Source organism: Lycium barbarum, chromosome 2, assembly GCF_019175385.1.
Source record: "Lycium barbarum isolate Lr01 chromosome 2, ASM1917538v2, whole genome shotgun sequence".
NCBI lineage: Eukaryota > Viridiplantae > Streptophyta > Magnoliopsida > Solanales > Solanaceae > Lycium > Lycium barbarum.
The window spans coordinates 121,296,977-121,313,568 of NC_083338.1; positions in this window are offsets into that span (position 1 = coordinate 121,296,977).

The window sequence follows — 16,592 nt, forward strand, 5'->3', positions numbered from 1 at the left end:
AAACACATTCAGAGGGCAGAATCAGTTATGGATTAGCTGAGCATTTTTAATTACTAGGTAAGTCACCACTAGCTTACTTTCAGAGGAACATGTCACTCTTTAGCACACAGACCACACACCAATTTCAATGAAGGATTTTACAACAGATTGAGAGGTAGAATATCGTATTTACTTTAAAGGAGGTTTTCGATTCTTAACACGGCTAAAGTTATTTTTTGGTACCCAAAACATGTCCATAATAGTCCTTAAGAATCATTTTTGTGAGAATAAGTTAACTAGCCAGGGAAAGCTAACCCTCCAAGCCACATTTGATACCAACAAAGGGCATCAACCAGTAGTTTAGGCATACTAACTCTTCAGCCACACACTTTCCAAAATCCCGCAACAAAGGAAAAAAAAAAAGCTGGTTGGATTCAACAAGTTCCTATTTAAACTAACCAATGGCATTGTTTAAAGAAATATAGACAAATCAAAACCAAGTGATGGAAGAAAATATAATTAACCAACTCTTCAAGTCCTTAATTGAAACTTAAATCAACCCTGGAAGTGGAAAGAATTTACTATTAAGCTAGTGAAGATAGACAAGTTCAAACTAGGCTTTACTAGACAAAATAAGAGCATAAACTGACTTCCAAGTTCAAATTATCTTGCAACCTCTTTACTAAATCAAAAAAAGTATATTTTGTTACTCTTCTAGGTGAACAAAATTAAACATGTGAGCAGCAAATATTAGCTAGATCAAGATATAACCAACACTTGAGACAATTTCTCAGCGGCTAAAATAGGGACTGATGTAATCTAAAATTTCTTAACTGCTAACTAGGCATTTTTAAAAAATTAATCTTAGTTAGTCAAAACAACTAGCTAAAATTGAAAGAAACACAAATTTTGGAACGATGCATTATCCCAGCACAAGGGCAGATCTAACAGTCTTTTAAAGGGGAACAATTCAAATCAATCAGCACCTATAGGAAGCTATTTTAAGCTCAACCAGCAGCTATAACAAACAGTTCACAAACAACATCAAATATAGCACATATAATGTTCTTCTCTTCCAATATCAACATGTTGCATGATCATTTCATCGTATCTAAACCCAAGTAAATTAATTACATAATAGAGTAAATTATTCAGGACAAATAGAGCAAAAGAGGGACAGTGCCGACCTGTTTTGGGTATAGTGAACTGGGTGTGGGAGTCTCGGATCGATGCTCGAACACGACGAACCCGAACTCGAAAAAAGTCTTTCGAATCGAAAATTTCGATATCAACCGAAACAGTATATTCTTGTTGAAAAAAAAAGGAAACTCTGTTTTTCTCAAACAATTTTCAAAAATCAGTCCCCCCAAAAAAATAACCCGAAACTTCGACCGATCAAAAATATGATGATTTTCAATAATATATGGCTATTGTTTTTTAGACCCGAAAAAGAACTTCCTCCAATGAACTCTGAATGCTCGTATATATAGGACGAAAGTAGGGTTTTTGATTTTGGGCGGGATTTGGAGTGATATCCGTTTGAATTTTGAACCCCTCTGTTTGTATCCATGGATTTTCAGATAAAGGAAAAGTATTTTTTGTCATCTCATGTTGACTCGACCGTTGAACATAGGAGAAAGAGAAACCTTATATAGAAATGGCAAGACAAGAATCTGCCATGGCTGAAAGCACAATCGTTTCTTGTTTGGAAGAGGAAAGAGGTGAAATAGCGGAGAGTATTGTACGAAAATGGGGTGTCAAGGATCTGCCACGGTGAAAGAAGCATGGCCCTTTGTTTGAAAGGGGAAGGAGATGACGAAGTGAAGGGAAAGATGGTCATGTGCGGTGCTCTTTTTGTTGAAGAGATTAGGTTTCAACCGATTGGTAATAACAAAAGGTGGGCTGGTTGGGTCGGCTAAGGTGTTGGGCTGGATCGGAAGTTTTTAGGCGGGTAGTGGGCCAACGAATGGTGAGTGTGGGCTGATTATTGAAACGGTAGTGGAATTAACTGTTGGGCTCAAATTGGCCGAAAGTGTGGGCTGGTAGAGTTGGTGAATTTAAAGTGTGGGCTGGTGTGTTAAGACAAACAGACTGGTCACGAATTGGACTTGTAAAAATGGCTTCAAATAGCTGAAATTGTTGGGTATTTTCTTCTCCTAATTAATTCCTTTTGGACTTCTTAGTAATTAATTTCTACAACTTCTAAGTGACTAACTTGTACATATATAATGATGATAATTAGTGATTAATATGTAGAAAATAAAGATTTAATAAAGTGTTGACTTATAATTAATTTAACGAGTCCAAATCCGAAAATGAAATGATGACGAGCCATTAAAAATTGTGATAAAGTAATGCTCGTAATGTTGATAGTAAAAATAGTGAAAATGAAAGTAACGATATTAATAGTAGTAGCAATAAAAATAATAGTGAAAATAAAGTGTTTAGCTCGTCAATAAATTTAGAAGACCAAGGAAATAAATTGGAATAATGGAGGGACGAAATTGGGTGTCAACAGATGCCCCTCTTCGACCGGAGACGATGTAAGAGTTTTCGGGCGAAGAAGTTGACGTAATAGCCAATTTTGTTCCGACCAACAAATATGAACATGGAAGAACTTGAAAAAAATACGATTTAGTAGAATTGGTGGAAAATATTATGGGATGGAAAGAATTATGGCTAAACCCAGTCTCGAGTTGCCTACATATCTTGGGTTCTATGAGAATCAAGTTGTATGTGGTTCGAAAGAAGCGGGTCGATACTGACACTATGCTTTTGCCACAGTGTTGAATTATGGTGAGACAGGGATATAGAAAAGGATACAAGATTGTGAAAGGAGTTGATTGAGTAGAGTTTTAGCGGTGGATATGAAAGAAGAAATTTTGGATAACCCACGTATCACATGTTTGTGGACGTAGGCGGAGTCGAGTTCGAGAGTAGATCCCTGACCTTTTCTTCTGAGTTTGATAATCCTCTTCAGCATATTTGCCCCAGTTCACTGCATAAGATAAAGTTCCACGTTGCATTGTGCCTCTGTATGTAGATTGTACTTTCTGTCAAAACTAAAATTCATGTCAGAATCATTAATAAAGTCTGGGGTAAAGTCGAAAATATAAAACTTATAAAGAATGTAAAGATGATGATAAATATGAGTGTGAAAATGAGGATGAAGCTGTGTGGCTTATAATGAGGCCGTGTGTCCAAATGTTGTCTCTGGTTGTCTTTAGGGACTTGAATAAATGCGTGATGTTTCATGCAGATGAGGCCATATAGCAAAATAATGTCTCCGGTTGTTTTCGGGGACTTGATGGTAGATGATATGCCGATGAGGCCGTACAGCCAAACGATGTCTGTGAAATTTAAGGTAAAGTCATTAGAGTTGGCAAAGTGAATGATAAAATAATTGATAAAGTAGGGGGTAAAGTAAGTGTGCAGCCGTTTGGCTTATGAAAATGAGGCTGTATAGCCATATGATATCTCCGGTTGTCTTCGGAGACTTGATGAAGATTCCCGTAAAGTCCGGGGTAAAGTCGTTAAAGTAGGTAAAGTGAATGATGTCTCCGGTTGTCTTCGGAGACTTGATGAATATTCCCGTAAAGTCCGGGGTAAAGTCGTTAAAGTAGGTAAAGTGAATGATATCTCCAGTTGTCTTCGGAGACTTGATGTAGATTCCCGTAAAGTCCGGGGTAAAGTCGTTAAAGTAGGTAAAGTGAATGATGTCTCCGGTTGTCTTCGGAGACTTGATGAAAATTCCCGTAAAGTCCGGGGTAAAGTCATTAAAGTAGGTAAAGTAAATGATAAGAATGTAGCCATTTGGCTTATGCATATGAGGCTGTATAGCCAAATGATGCCCCCGGTTGTCTTCGGAGACTTAATGTTGATTCCTGCAAAGTTCAGGGTAAAGTGGTTAAAGTTGGTAAAGTAAACGATAATTGGTAAAGTAAAGTGATAGTGTAGCCGTTCGGCTAATGCAGAAGAGGCTGAATAACCGAATGATGCCTCCGGTTGTCTTCAGAGACTTAATGTTGATTCCTGTAAAGTTCAGGATAAAGTCGTTAAAGTTGGTAAAGCAAATGATAAAGTGATTGATAAAGTATAGAGTAAAGTGATAGCATAGCCGTTTGGCTGATAACGTTGATGATATCGCGACAGGCCAAATCAATGACACGTAACCCTGATTTAATTCGCCTTCGATCTCGACAACCTAAAAAACAGGTGTATCTGTTAATAAAGTCATAAAGTTATTGTGATAAAAATGAAATTAAAGATAAAGTTAGAAATAAAGCCGTTTGGCTTTTAAGGCGAGGCCATAATGGGCCAAATGATGCTTTTCGACCATGATTGATAGACTTGACTGTTGGTCTCGCGGCCTTTAATTCCTGCACTCAAAGAAAAATTCTTAGTTTGGGAGAGGGAAGTTGATTCGTGTTGACTCGAAGCTTGATGTTGTTGGCGCTCCATTTGTCTTGTTTGTTTGGATCTTGTGATCTCCGTTCAAGCCTCGGTAGATGAATAGTAGTAAAACGATTGAAAGAAAGTGTTTCATTTGAAAGATATATATGTAAGTATATGTATAAAGAAAGATATATACGTAAGTATATGTATATAAGGAAAGATATATATGTAAATATATGTATATAAGTTGTAAATATTTCTGCCAACTTTAGATTGTGACGCTTTCAAAACAATTGAAAAGTCATTTGTCTATAATACTTCCTGTCTAATAGCCTTAATATTATCGATGTCCAACTCTTCTCTTGTATAATCTTTCAAAATATGTCCTAGTTTTGAGAGTATACTAACTTATGTTGTGGTGTGACCGAACCTTATATAGGTTGCCTACATATCTCGTCAAGGAAATCAGGTCAGAACGTAGTTCGTAAGGTACATAAAATGGTTTGAAATTTTCTAATAAAGGGACCGAACCCGATATGGATTGCCTACGTATCCCACCAAGGAAATCAGGTCAGCATAGTTCTGTTATGTAAATGGTAAAAGGTTTGTTGGATTTCTACTTAAATATGACTGACCCGAATGTTGATAGTCTATGAATCCCGCCGAGGGAATCAGGCCACGTGTAGTTCTCCTTACATAAGGATTTTTGGATTTTCTGTTATAATGCAACCGAACCCTATGTGGGCTGCCTACATATCACCCCACGGGAATCAGGTCAACGTAGTTCGTAAGTGTATTAAAGGAAAGGTTGCAAACTAGGTTGTCTAACCTAATGTTGTCTTTTGATTTCTTCTTGACTTGATAGCTTTCATGCTTGTGTCATTATCCAATGGCTATTTCAAGTGGAATCTTGTCTTGTCCTCTAATTTCTTTGTTATTCTCTTGAGATGTATGTTATTCATTCGTTTATTTTATGTCACAATCATGAGATTGGCAGATTTGATAATTTATATGTTAAATAAAAATAAACAATAATCAGAAATCCTTCATATATTCGTCATGTTGAATAGTAGTTCTATGTTCGGAAGTCTCGGGGGGATCACTAGACATCACGATGTTTTCCAAACCAGTTGAAATAGATGCGGCTGGATCAGACATAATAATTTCCTTTCCTTGAACCACCCAACTACGTCGAGGTAACGATGACGTCTTTGACCTTGTGAGGTAAGGATGATCGGCCAGCTCGAGTGTCAACACGAATCAACTCTTTTGGGAATAAAAATAAAAGAAACATAAAATGCAAATGATGTCAGTCTCATTAACATATCTAGGTAAAGTCATGATCACGTAGAGTCAAGTAAGTCATGTACCAAATAATTCATCAAATAAAGTCAAACAAGTTGTCAAACAAATGTAAACAATAATGCGTCTTAATATGCATGTGACCTCTTTGTGTCAGAGGTAGGCCTAACGTTTGTTTGAAGGGTAAAGTGTGCCATAATACGCTATCCCATTGCTTTTGGCTAATTAAACAAGTTCTATTTCCCAAAAATAAAGTACAAAGTAATGTAATATTTATTACATATCAAATGAATACAACATAAAGTGTTTCCTGATCTAAATAAAGTAAATACATTTTCCTATGTCTAACTTCTAGCTCCAGTTTGTGATGTCCTTGATCTTCGTCATTTGTTGTACTCCAATGCAAATCCATACCTGTCATAGAAACGTTAGTCGTTCCCTCCCTCCTAAAGTTTAATTAGTTAGAGCAAATAGTCAATATTTAGGCACAATTATCCTTCAAACATGCACATAAAGTATGATTAGTGTCACTTGGGGTCGTGAACCCACTTGGACGTTTGGGTAAAGTCGTCTAATGGGCTTAATACACCAAGGGTATTAAACCTCCTAGGTCATGAGATGTACGCTCCTAATAAAGGGTGTTGGTTTAGCTCTACCCTAGGTTGACTAAGAGTTGGTTTCTTATGACACAAGGTTCTCCTAAGTGGACAACTTGGGAGTGGAAAGTCCGTGGCTGTCGACTGCACCGCCGATCGACTAAATCCACAAGATTGATCCAACTAAGGGTGATTTAGTAGTGCGCGGCCGCAAACCGCGAAACCGCTTTAAGTGTGTGAATTTGTGTGAATTTTTTCGGAGTGGAGGAAAATGATACGGGATGACAGTTTATCAAAGCAGTAACACTTAAACAATTTATATCAAACAAACAATTAATAACATGTACAAACAGTTAACAATAAATAAAGTAATTAAGACAAGCACACAAAGCCTAATTAAAACTAAGTCAGTTATGGTTAGAACCTAAGTATCCCTAGTGGAGTTGCCAAGCTGTTATACCCTATTTTAACCGAAGTCAAAATAGTTTACAACATTCCGATAATTCCGGGGTTAATTAAAGTTAGGGAGTCGCCACCTAATTATTTATGGTGAATTAGGACAACTGAAGTTCATTAAAGTTATTTTCTAAAGTTAACTCCGTTTAAGGTCTACAAAACATAAGATTCTAGGTAAAGGTTCAATTAGTCTAAAAGGAAGGTATTAGGCATCCTTTAAGACCCATTAATAATGGTTAACCGACCGGACTTATGTTAATTAATTAAAAAGGTCTTGTAAAGTATTGAGCGTTAACTTCTAAAGTACTAGCTGATTTCGCCATTTGAAGTAGAAAGAAAATAACATTGTATTTTGAATATATTTGAAAATAGTGTGGAGTTTTAATATAGTTCCCATCAGGACTCAAAATTCAGGAAGGATTCCAAAGCGATCGGTGCATTTGAAAACTGATTTGTATTCGGATATGGGGATAGATTCTTTTCCAATTAGTTTAAAAAATATGGATTACCTAAAAACAGAATCAGCTAAACCATATGTCTTAGATCGAACTTAAAACAAATGTTGACCTCTAGCGGATGATTTGAAAAAGAAAATAAGTTTAAAAACATCTTAAGGAATTAACTGTTGGTTTTCCTTAAATTAACTACCCATTACTAAAACTAAACCCCACTAATTTCGCTAAGGTTCACCTAAATTAACAAACAAAGTATTAGTCATAGAGTACACATTAAATGCACAAAAAAAAGATAGAGGAGTAAAATGATTTAAATGGGCTCAGCCCATTTTAGGACTGCTGCTGTCCGGTGCTGTTGGGCTTTGGCCCGGTAATTTCATATAGACTGTTGCGGATGGGCTGACTCGAGAAGAGAGTTTCGTTGGGCCTTAGCCCAACACCGAATGCGGAAGAAAACGAGTCCCTCGGACTCGTACGTGATGGTCATGCATAAAAATGAAAGAAAAAGATTAGTATATAATCAATAAATAAGACCAAACGTATATAATATAAATTCAAAACAGACCAGTGGATTATTCATATATTATGTATATTTAAGTATATCTCGTGTATACACATTCATAAGGATGTTTAGAAGGTTACTATGGGAAAGCTTTTGGACTCTATATAAGTATTTAGAAATAACAATCAATTATCACTTAGGGACACCACAAATGAAAAAGAGTTCAAGGCGATTTGTTGTTTTACTAAAAGAAACAGAGAAAGATAAGCAGTGAAGGCTACCTAATTACTCCTTTTAAGGATTAACATACTAAAAAATGAAGAGTAAGGCAGAGGCAAATAGATCTAGAAAAATGCTTAGTTCCCTATACTGGTTCCTAAAACAAAATGCAGAATAGTGAAGGAGAAAGGAGGAAACAATTTGATGAGTTAAAAGAAACACATTCAGAGGGCAGAATCAGTTATGGATTAGCTGAGCATTTTTAATTACTAGGTAAGTCACCACTAGCTTACTTTCAGAGGAACATGTCACTCTTTAGCACACAGACCACACACCAATTTCAATGAAGGATTTTACAACAGATTGAGAGGTAGAATATCGTATTTACTTTAAAGGAGGTTTTCGATTCTTAACACGGCTAAAGTTATTTTTTGGTACCCAAAACATGTCCATAATAGTCCTTAAGAATCATTTTTGTGAGAATAAGTTAACTAGCCAGGGAAAGCTAACCCTCCAAGCCACATTTGATACCAACAAAGGGCATCAACCAGTAGTTTAGGCATACTAACTCTTCAGCCACACACTTTCCAAAATCCCGCAACAAAGGAAAAAAAAAAAAGCTGGTTGGATTCAACAAGTTCCTATTTAAACTAACCAATGGCATTGTTTAAAGAAATATAGACAAATCAAAACCAAGTGATGGAAGAAAATATAATTAACCAACTCTTCAAGTCCTTAATTGAAACTTAAATCAACCCTGGAAGTGGAAAGAATTTACTATTAAGCTAGTGAAGATAGACAAGTTCAAACTAGGCTTTACTAGACAAAATAAGAGCATAAACTGACTTCCAAGTTCAAATTATCTTGCAACCTCTTTACTAAATCAAAAAAAGTATATTTTGTTACTCTTCTAGGTGAACAAAATTAAACATGTGAGCAGCAAATATTAGCTAGATCAAGATATAACCAACACTTGAGACAATTTCTCAGCGGCTAAAATAGGGACTGATGTAATCTAAAATTTCTTAACTGCTAACTAGGCATTTTTAAAAAATTAATCTTAGTTAGTCAAAACAACTAGCTAAAATTGAAAGAAACACAAATTTTGGAACGATGCATTATCCCAGCACAAGGGCAGATCTAACAGTCTTTTAAAGGGGAACAATTCAAATCAATCAGCACCTATAGGAAGCTATTTTAAGCTCAACCAGCAGCTATAACAAACAGTTCACAAACAACATCAAATATAGCACATATAATGTTCTTCTCTTCCAATATCAACATGTTGCATGATCATTTCATCGTATCTAAACCCAAGTAAATTAATTACATAATAGAGTAAATTATTCAGGACAAATAGAGCAAAAGAGGGACAGTGCCGACCTGTTTTGGGTATAGTGAACTGGGTGTGGGAGTCTCGGATCGATGCTCGAACACGACGAACCCGAACTCGAAAAAAGTCTTTCGAATCGAAAATTTCGATATCAACCGAAACAGTATATTCTTGTTGAAAAAAAAAGGAAACTCTGTTTTTCTCAAACAATTTTCAAAAATCAGTCCCCCCAAAAAAATAACCCGAAACTTCGACCGATCAAAAATATGATGATTTTCAATAATATATGGCTATTGCTCGTATATATAGGACGAAAGTAGGGTTTTTGATTTTGGGCGGGATTTGGAGTGATATCCGTTTGAATTTTGAACCCCTCTGTTTGTATCTATGGATTTTCAGATAAAGGAAAAGTATTTTTTGTCATCTCATGTTGACTCGACCGTTGAACATAGGAGAAAGAGAAAACTTATATAGAAATGGCAAGACAAGAATCTGCCATGGCTGAAAGCACAATCGTTTCTTGTTTGGAAGAGGAAAGAGGTTCAATAGCAGAGAGTGTTGCACGAAAATGGGGTGCCAAGGATCTGCCACGGTGAAAGAAACATGGCCCTTTGTTTGAAAGGGGAAGGAGATGACGAAGTAAAGGGAAAGATGGTCATGTGCGACACTCTTTTTGTTGAAGAGATTAGGTTTCAACCGATGGGTAATAACAAAAGGTGGGCCGGTCGGGTCGGGTAAGGTGTTGGGCTGGATCGGAAGTTTTTAGGCGGGTAATGGGTCAACGAATGGTGAGTGTAGGCTGATTATTGAAACGGTAGTGGAATTAACTGTTGGGCTCAAATTGGCCGAAAGTGTGGGCTGGTAGAGTTGGTCAATTTAAAGTGTGGGCTGGTGTGTTAAGACAAACGAACTGGTCACGAATTGGACTTGTAAAAATGGCTTCAAATAGCTGAAATTGTTGGGTATTTTCTTCTCCTAATTAATTCCTTTTGGACTTCTTAGTAATTAATTTCTACAACTTCTAAGTGACTAACTTGTACATATATAATGATGATAATTAGTGATTAATATGTAGAAAATAAAGATTTTACTAAAATGTTGACTTATAATTAATATAACGAGTCCAAATCCGAAAATGAAATGATGACGAGCCATTAAAAATTGTGATAAAGTAATGCTCGTAATGTTGATAGTAAAAATAGTGAAAATGAAAGTAACGATATTAATAGTTGTAGCAATAAAAATAATAGTGAAAATAAAGTGTTTAGCTCGTCAATAAATTTAGAAGCCCAAGGAAATAAATTGGAATAATGGAGGGACGAAATTGGGTGTCAACATGTGGTGTCCACTGCAGCGGCACTAGACCCGCCGCATCGGTCTTGCTGTAGCGAGGGAGAGACTGCTGTAGCAGATGAGGAGACTTCATGGTGAGTCGCCCCAGCGGACTAGTATCTGCTGAGGTGGACTCGCTGTAGTGAGAATGTTGCCGCCATAGCAGTGAGGTGAGATTTGGCGTGAAGCGCCACAGTGGGCTCTTGGCCGCCATGGCGAGTTCGCTGCAGCGGGTAACCTTACCGCTTCAATTAGTGACGAGCAGTGTTTCCATATTTTTCTTAAGTTAAAACCTTTGCCCTATCATTCCCTTCATCACTTTCTAAGCACACTTTGGAACAATGGAATAGCTTTTGGACTGATTCTTTTTGGAGGTAAGATCTTTGGCCCTGGACTTCATCATTTACCTCCTAGATCCTTAATCCATACTTAGAATCACTAGAATCAAAGTGGAGAAGATAAGTCTTATGATAAATTTCTTGAAATGGGTTTAGACTTCCTAAAATGGAAATTGATGGTGAAATTGTCTAGTATAATAACCATAGAATTTGATGAATTCAGTGTTTTTAAGCTTATTTCTTCCATTATTAGTGATTAATTTGAGGATTAAGGAATTAAGGTTCATACCCAAATTTGTGGATTTTACTTTAAATTCGAATTAGGCTTAATCTTGAGTTGTTTTAGCAATTGATTAGTGGGTTTGATCACCAAGAGCTTGAATTGCATGTTCCATCCTTTAATTTCCCGTTTTACCCTTGTGGGCCAGTTTTCCCAATTCCTTGGGTTAGAATTTGACCTAACTAGAAGTATAGCAATATGGGTGTTATGGGTGTTGTTATTCATGATTTTTAATATAGAACTCGATTATGAATAGACTTTGAGTACTTAGAGGTTCAACGAAAAGGCAAGGCCAAGGTTTGATTGTTCGAGGCTCCTGTTCGGCATTCCAGTTAGGTTACGACTTACTTTTTTTGTTAGACTTCGATTAGCGAATCATATGTAGATTTAGTGATTGTTGGAGAAAGCATGTAAACCTTCGGGTATGGAGTTCGGGCTGGAATACTTAGGTTGGTACTATTGTTGACTATGGCTTGTCGTCTTATTGTGCTCTATTGAGTTGTTGCTTTATTGTGAATTGTTGGCTTGTCGCCACATGATTGATTCTAGAATTGATGCTTACTGATTCCTTATGATTCTAAGAGCATATTTATGGGTGAGGTTGTTGGAAAGAAAAGTAAGGTTATGATATATAACGACCCGCTCGGCCGTTATAGTCTTTTCGATACTTTTGACCCTTCCCCGAGCTTGTTTAGCTCACATTTGACTCGAGGGAACCGTTGACACGTTTCTTGAGGTGTTTGGATTTGATTTGGGTGACTTTTTTTGGGAAAATTAGGCTTAAAGCGAAAAAGAGTTGACTCAAAGTTGACTTTTGGGTAAATTGACCTTTTTCGGGAATCCTTTAATTTCGAGAGGTCCGGATGGTCTTTTAGAACTTGTGCGTATATTTGGTTCAGGTCCCAATGCTCTCTGGTGCATTTCGGGACTTGGGTTGGGAAGTTGATATTGAGGTATTAGGGGTTGACTCGGTCAACGAGACCTCCGTTGGGAATTCCGAGGCCATGATTGCGTTCATAGCTTGTTTTCATGTATGTCTGCATATATGGTATGTGAGCAGGTGGCCTCAGGTGATAGTCAAGATTTCGGGTTGAGTTGTGAAAAACTTGGGAATTTCTGGTGTTTGGTGCCCGCTATGGCGGCACCAATACTGAATACCGCGGCAGCGGTACAGCTTTAGCGGTCACCCTGCCACTGAAGCGGCCTAAGCGATTTGGGCATGATCGCTGAAGCGATCATGGGACCGCCAAAGCGGTGCCACTGAAGCAGTATGTTGGACGCGAAAGCGTGTGACGGGCAGTTAATTTCATTAAACGAGTCTTAAAAGACCTAAGTCCCCCATTCTTTATTATCTCGACTTTAGAGTTATTGGGAGCTATTCAAGGTGATTCTTGGGGGGAAATCTTGGTGGTAAGTCCTTCTATCTTCTTTGCTATTCCATGATTTCATTATCACCTTACGATTCCATTATTATGCTAGTTCACTAAGAGTTTAAGAACTGAAGGAAGGTTCATTGGGTTCTTCATTCTAGGCTTTGTAATCTTGATTTATTGGTTGGGTTAGCTCTAGTAAGCATAGAATTGATGATTAGAACCTTTTATTGCATGAATTCTTCCTAATTAGTGACTAATTTATGGAATTGGAAGTTAGGGTTTATACCCAAATTTGGGGGTTTTCCTAGAATACGAATTTAAGTAAATTGTTAGTTCTTCTAGCTTGTAATTGATGGGAATTGATCACCCAGAGCTTTAATTTCATATCGGAACCTTTAGATCCCTAATTTCACCCTTCTAGTTCATAAACCCCTTTCCATAGGTTGGGGATTTGGGTCTTGAATAGAAGTAAGGTTTGATTGATGTTCTTCTTGATTCTAATTTCATGATTTGAATGCGCTTATACTTTCTTTATCTTGAGGCTCAAAGGAAAGGAAAGACTAAGGTATGATTGTGGAGACCTTATTGTTCGGCCTTCCAGGTAGGTTATAGTTTACCCTATGGTGAGACTTCGATTAGCGAAGCATATATTTAGACGATATTATCGGAGAATGCATGTAAACCTTCGGGTATGAAGTTGGGTTGGATATTGCCTTTGGTTGGGCCTTGTTATGTGATTTTGGATAGCCACTCTGTTGTGTTGTGACTTATCTTGTTTTATTTGTTGTTGGCTCGATGCTACGTGGAAATAGTAGATATTGGTGACTAGTGATATATTGTAGCACCTTACTTGGAAATAGTAGACATCTTAATGATGATATTGTAGCACCTTACTTGATATTGTTTTGAGACGAGGATTGTGATTCTATTATGACTTATTGTGTAGCCTTTCTATTGATGTTATTGGTGTACCCATGTGTGGTACTGTTGATATTGACTTGATTATTTACATTAAACTCATACATTGCACGTATTCTCATCCTTCATGATATACTGTTGATACATTGATGATATACAAAGAAATACTATTATGATCTGGGCTCAGTTGGATGAGAGTGACGTGAAGACCTATGTCTGGTGTTTATCTCGGGATTGAGGTATAAGTGCTGGTAGCAATTGCCGAGGTTGTTGCCGGAATCGTGAGAGTACATGGACTTCGCGGGTCCCCCATGGGTTGTGCTGCCGAGATGTGATGTTCCATCATCGGAGTACATGTGTACGGTGCATATGCATTGCATTCACACTTCATACATTATTGCATTGCATTGTACTATGGCTTCTATTGTGATATTCTTGTGATGTATTTGTGATTTACGGATTCAGATTGAATGTACCGAGACTTGGCACAGTTGGGTTTAGATGCTACAACTTAGGTGATGATTTGTACTTGATTACTGGCTCGTGTTGACTAATACTTTGTTGATTTACCTGTTTATCTTACTTTATTGCCTTGATATATGTTAGCTAATCTTAGTCAGTCTATGATACCTACCAATACTTGTTGTTTGTACTGACCTGCACTTGCTGCATTCTTTTATGAATGCAGAGTTCCAGGTGGGTTCGACCTCTACTCTTCGTGGCTGATAGTCGTTCGAGGGTTGCTGTTTAGAGTCTTACAGGGTGAGAACGAGGACGTTCGCCGCCTTGAAGATTCTTCTTTCATTTATGCCTTACTTGATATTCTGAGACATATTAAGACTATTGATGTATTATTATTACTTCCAGGCTTGTAGATTCTAGTTAGCTGCTCTTGTATGACTAGACCAGATACTGGGGTGTATTTCCTTAGTTCCGTATTTTTTTCTTATATCATTATCGTAAGACTTACGTATTTCTATCTCTTCCGCTTATTTATTTATTATTTCATATTTTTAAGATTATTGGGATAAGGGTTCGCTTACCGAGGTGAAAAAGATAGGTGCCCGCGCGACTTAGCGAAATTGGGTCGTGACATGATATCGATATTGTGATTGAGATATGTGTCCATGTGTGGCACCATTGATTCCTATATTCTTGTTGGCATTGTTACCATGCATTCACTCATTTATACATATATTAGGATCGGGTTGTGCGATGTAACACTTACTTGGATCGGGTTGCACGTACCGCAATACTGACTAAGATCAGGTTGCACGTTCCGCAACATTGACTATTGGGTCGGGCTGTGCGCCACAGCCGGTACATAGACTTAGCAGTTCCCCATGGGTCATGCTGTCGAGGCGACGAGATATTACGCTCGAAGCATGTGTGTATCACTGCATTTGCATTGCATTCATCTCATATTTGCATATGACATTGTATTGGACTTGTTGGTTGATCTTTTATGATACGTGTCCTTGATAGTGGTTCTTGAGATTGTACTTCGGATTTATAGTGGATTTGAGGTGATATGCTATACTTGGTAACTTGATACTGGATTTAATACTTTAGACTGTGTAAGTTATATCTGATTGTAAGTATGTCTACTTTTTCAGGCTCTTTCTTATGCATATGTTATCTAACTGTTTTCGGCCTATGATGCCTACTTAGTACGTGTTGTTGTACTGATTCTACCTTGCTGCATTCTTTTCTGAGTGTAGAGTTCGTGACTGGTCGACTTCTTCGCTTCGTGACTGAGTTCCGAGGCTATTTGACGAGCATTCTAGGGTGAGCACTTGGATGGATTCTCTGCCCGTATGACTCTTATCTATTCCTGTCTTTATATTCTACCATTTAGACAGTTATTTTATGGATATTTGAGACTTGTATTTCCTAGACATAATGTAGTAGCTCTTGTACTATTCAGACCAGATTTTTGGAAGTTGATGTATCTTCCGCTCTTATCATATTTATCTATTTATGTTGGACTTATTATATATTCCTGGGTGATCGGATTTTACTTCATTGTTGTTTGGTTATGAATAAGGAACAGGTTCGCCTACCGAGGTGGGAAATGGTAGGTGCCCCCACGTTCACCTAGTTGGGGCATGACATTAATTGAGATGGAAAATGAATTAGCCTTAACATAAGTATGGAACAAAAAACCTATTGTTCATTTCATTTTTAATTGTCTCTGCAATTTTGTCAGACAGATTCAACTTTCGTCCATCACTGCTCACTCGCTGTAAATGCGTGATTGAATACTCTGTCTATAGACATTTAACCCCAAAAATAATGACTATCTAGGGACCAAGAAAGATGTTTCATTCTTCTTCATCTTAAGAATAGTTCTTGACAGATTTCAAAAATTTGTCATACTCCTAAAAACAAAATAATTTGTTTTGCAAAAGTTTTTTAGGGAAATTCATTTAATTTTTGAGCCAAAATAATATATACATTACTTTCATTATCTCTAGAATAACTTTTCAAGTATTAACGTAAGCCTAATTCATGACTTACTACCTTGAAAATAATATTCCACATATTTCGTGCACAACCCACATTATATACCAGCTAATTAATTTATGCCACGAAAATAGAATATATTTTGAGATCATCAAATAATAAACGTCTACCCTAACATGAATAAAAACTGAATTTCATAAATCATTAAGAGTAAAAAATTAAAAGACCAGCAGAGTAAAGAAAGTAGATGTTACACCTCGGAAAAATCCCCGTACACGTACCATGAGGAGACCAATGAAGGGTATGAGTGTGCGATATTTTATTAAGTATGGAACGAAGACTCATGAATTTTGGAAACAAGAAAGTTGTAGGATTTCATCCAGCCCAGTGGTCGTAAAGTGATTTACGGACCGTAAATCACTATCGTCCTCCAGCCTTCCAAAATCTCAACTTTCTGTTGAGTGCGAAAATGGTTAAATACTACTTGGTATACGGCCCGTAAACTGGTTTACGGACCGTAAACCTTGATCGTAAACTACCATGATCAACAACCAACCTTTCTATTTTGGGACATGCTTAAATACGACCACACTATACGGCCCGTAAACTGGTATACGGTCCGTAAACTGTGGTTTACGACCACTGTTC